The sequence below is a fragment of the Astatotilapia calliptera genome, chromosome 11 (genome assembly GCF_964374335.1).
Source record: "Astatotilapia calliptera chromosome 11, fAstCal68.1, whole genome shotgun sequence".
Classification (NCBI taxonomy): domain Eukaryota; kingdom Metazoa; phylum Chordata; class Actinopteri; order Cichliformes; family Cichlidae; genus Astatotilapia; species Astatotilapia calliptera.
In genome coordinates, this window is record NC_137432.1 from 36,969,197 (window position 1) to 36,973,805 (window position 4,609).

The window sequence follows — 4,609 nt, forward strand, 5'->3', positions numbered from 1 at the left end:
CTGCATGTGGAATAAAAGAAGCAAATGGTACAGAAGTGTATTTTATGCTTTTATTGTTGCGCGTCATCTGTATCCTCATGTTTAGCCTGCCACGGCCATAGTTGGAAGAGCCACAACAAATTGTCAACAGAAAAGTTTATAGGTTTTATTGGATTGTTTATATATAGATGAGTTTTGTTGGTGAGAGTCTTATGGTTTGCTGTTGCCTTTGTCCACGCAGCTTTTAGATTAAGCCTTTGGCTACACAATACAGATTTCTTTCAGGAGTCTTATTCCCCTGTTAGGTTTCAGCAGTACAGCTGCACAAGGCGTTGTACTGATTTGCTTTCTAGTTATTGTGCATCAGGCGGCTGAAGCCATTGGCTTGGGAGTACCGCCGCAGTTTGTGTTTAAGACAGTTTGTCTTCCTCACAGCTGACGGTATGGAGGTACATAAATACCCACCGCTAGTATGTACAGAAGACTAGGTTGAGTTAGGTTTAATAGGCAGATAGAGGGGGATATTGCTCCTGTTAATTGTGTGTGTCCAAGGTTGATTGAAGGGAATGTCATCAAGTTGATGTGTTGGGATGAGGCTGTGTGGCATAGGTGCAGTTCAGCGTTTGGATTTTGTAATGTTTTGAAGAAAAATGGAGACACACCAATTAATACAATGTGGTGATGTGGATGGAAAGAAAAGACAGCCGAAATCGACTGCTAAGGCTTTGGAGAATCAGATTGAAAGGCTGCAAACAGAACGTCATACTAAGATTAATAAAATTAAAAAGGTCGTAAAAATTATTAAAGAGTTAAAGCAATCTGAGGATAATGTTTCCACTGTTCAGGCTCAGTTAGAGAATTTGTCTGTGTTGCTTAATGAGGCAACTCGTCTGCATGAAACCTTGCTTCCTTTGCTTCCTCAAGAAGAGCAAGAGAAACAAACTGCTTGGTTTATAAGTGTGAAAGCACATAATACTGAGTTTGTGGAAGAGATAAAGAAATGGCTTCGTGATGCAAAGGGAAACCCTCAGAGCAAAAATCAGGTGTCTGAGCTTGATTTGCCACATTTAAATCCACCTGGTGTTGAGTCTTCTGATGTATTACCTGCTGGAAATGGTTCTGGTGCTTCTAGGCACACCGGGAATGTTGGTAAAGGTGCTGCGATAGATGATGTTAATCCAAGTGATAGCGTCTCTAATGTTGCAAGCAGAAGTTGTAGGAAAAGTAAATCATCACTCAGTGGCTCAATGGTTTCATCTGCCTTGTCAGCACGCATAATGGCAGAAGCTGACATGGCTGCCCTTCTTGTTCGACAGAGGTTGTTGAAAGAAAAGCATGCTTTGGAAGAACAAGAAACACAGCTTAAGAAAAGAAAGGAGCTGCTTGACTTAGAAACTGAAATAGCAGCTTCAGCAGCAGAGGTGAATGTTTTAAAAGTTTCTGAAATGTCCCGAGTCTCAAGTGCGGTTAATGGTAAATCTGATGGAATGAATTCGTATTTAGAACGAGAGCAGGGGCGTTTGGGCGTTTTAAATCCTAACGCTCCTACGTTCAAACCTGTTACCAGAGCCCCAGGCCCACCAGAGGTGTACGAAGACCCCGAACCTCCCTCCACCCGCTCATGTGTAGTGTTGCTGTGTCCTGTTCTAAAGTGCTTTTAAAACATGGCAGGGCATGGCTTCCTGCCAGAGAGCAGCGAGTGTCAGCACGGCCCCTCTTGAGAACCCTCAATGTTTACATGCATTTAAAATTCAGAGGTGGCGCCAGAGGTGAGGCTGGACGCTGTATAGTGTGTCCACCCCCACAGCCCTGTATGTATGTGTGAGTGTGAGTAATGTGGATGTCTAAGTTGTGGAATAACATTTTATGGCCCGCAAGATCATTTTATATAGATTTATTATTATTGTTATGCATGCCCCGGCGATATGGGGTCCTCAGGGACTAGTAAAGCGCTATACAAATACAGGCCATTTACCAATTCAGCAGACGAAGCTGAAGCTGTTGTGAAAGCAAGTTCTATTGTAGCAGAGGAGCCAAATCAGCCCGGCCATTTACCGAGGGAGAGTTTCTGAAGAGCTGCATGATGAAGCTGTGCGACGTCTTGTGTCCAGACAAAACGCAGATCTTGGCAAATGTGAGCCTGAGCAGAAATACGATTGCTGATCGGGTTGGTGAGATGGCCACTGATTTAAGAACACAGTTGTGTGAAAGAAGCAAAACCTTCATTGCATACTCTCTTGCTGTGGATGAAAGTACAGACATGATGGACATTGCACAGCTGACCATCTTCATCCGTGGAGTGTAAATATTGAACATTAAATCAATGCACGGGACAACGACAGGAAAAGACATGTTTGAAAAGGTATTTCAAAGTGTAACCGACATGAAACTGCCTGGGACAACAGATGGAGCGCTGGTGTTGTGCAGGATGTAGGATCTAGTAAAGATGCAGGAGAACTGTACGGTGAGTTAACAGCATATCACTGCATCACACACCAGGAAAGGCTGTGTGGTAAAGTCCTAAAAATGGAGCATGTAATGATCACCGTAACACAGACCGTAAATTTGATCTGAGCTAAAGGTTTAAATCAGCGTCAATTTCAGTCTTTTATGTGGGAAATAGATTCAGAGTTTGCCGACATTCCTCATCACACAGAGGTCCGCTGGTGGGCCCGAGCCACCCAAAGAGCTATCCAGTCTAATTGATTACATTATGATTGTCATTCTGCATCTTACTGAATAAAAGCTGAGCTCTGCACAGAGAGGATGAGGGAATATGTTGAGAACAAGTTTTGGTATTTTTAACTATTTACTTACTTGTTGGCTCTGAGCTGCTGTCTGACAGCTGCTGAGTCAGATCCGTCATCTTCATCTCCTTTAAAACCTCCATGGTTTTCTTTACTGACTGTTGGCCATAAGCCTGTAACATTAAAAACACTGTGTCCTGCGGGTCTGCCACCTTCAGCAACCTCCATGGGACGGCTGAGTTATATTTCCTCTTGAGGCCTTTCTTTAAGTCCATGAGCTCGCTGTCACTCAGATTCCCCAGTGTCTCTGAAAGCAGCTGAATGAGAGACTCCATCGTTTCTACCTGGCAAAAACAGAGGTCACATGACAGACATGTGCAATTCAAATGGTTGTTCCACCTCTGATTAACAGAAAATTGTTCAGTTTGTTAAAGGAAGATTCATTTTCAACATGATACTTTTCAAAGCCCGAAAATACAACTTTTCACCTCTGACCCATTTTCAGGCATGAAAGTTGTCTTTTATACTGCCATGACTGAACTTTTGCAATCCTTCTTATCCACTGCAAACCTATTGCAACTATTATATCATGATGAGATGCTGTGGGTGAGGACACGTTCAAGTGCAGCAGTAGAGACACCACAATGTTTGGAGCAGGGGCGATTTTAGCCCATTTTCGGGGGTGCTGAATGAATCAAAGCACCCCCAAAGATTTCTTACTTTTTTTGACAATATTTGCTGTTTGTGTGACGCACTGCTAAAAATATAAAAAGCATACAGTACTTGGTTGAGACGTAACATTTTAACAACAAAAGTATAGATAACCCCTCCCAAAATGGTTTGTTCCAGCTCCCCCCTCCTCTGGCTCTGGCGCTCTTGCTGCCAGAGCGATGGTGGCTGAGACGCAGGGGAGTGGAGGTGTAAGTGCCTGGCTTAAAACAGGACATATTAGCTGCATTTAACCTTCAGTTGCTCTTTATATAGTTAGGTAGGAGTCAGGCCATGTTTCTTTTTAGCTGAAAAACATTACACCAGGCAAGGGCGTAGATTTGGTTTTGGCATTGGTGGGGACGGATGATTCAACCACCGAACCCTGCCCTGTTTCTTTTTTCCCCCTTTTTGTCTTTGCTTCTTGATAAAAGGAGAAGTATACTTGCCTACATATGCTATTCTACATGCTTTTAAACCATTTAAAATCACAACTCATAGTTTTATATGTGAATGATATAATGTTAAATTACTATTAAACAAATGACTGACTAAGTATTTCAGGCTTTAGTTCAGCCATATTCCATATAAATCAGGTATCATACAAAAATAAAAACAGCTTCAAATACTGTCATGAAAATAAAAGAATATGACTTTAAGGACTTAAAACATTACTTCAGTTATAGTACACCAACATCTCTGACACATTAGCACTAAGGGAACACTGAATGACCTGCTGGTTTTTGTCCATAAAACTACTCGTCTAAGATTACCACAAAGTAAAAGATCTCTCAGCAAGATTATGCAACATTTTAGGCACTATTGCCCCGATCAAGTCAGTGAGCTGAGATTTTCTATTCTAAACATGAACTACTGTTACAGCAACATGGACTACTGGTGTCCCACACAACTCAATGTCCACTGTGTGAAGCAGCCAAACACATGCCTGCTCCTCTCGTTAACTGAGATAAACTGCTGGCATATTGGTTTTACATCTATACTGTCCAGTCTCTCCTGGTGGACACACAGCAGCATTGTTTAATCTCATTTGAGTCATTGTTGACCGTAGCCAACTTTTTAGTCCTCTGAGAGCACTGAAGCTTCTTTCAGCCTCAGTACCTGCGTTCTATCCTCAGATTAAAATTATTATTAAGTGCCTGATGTGCCTCATGTTT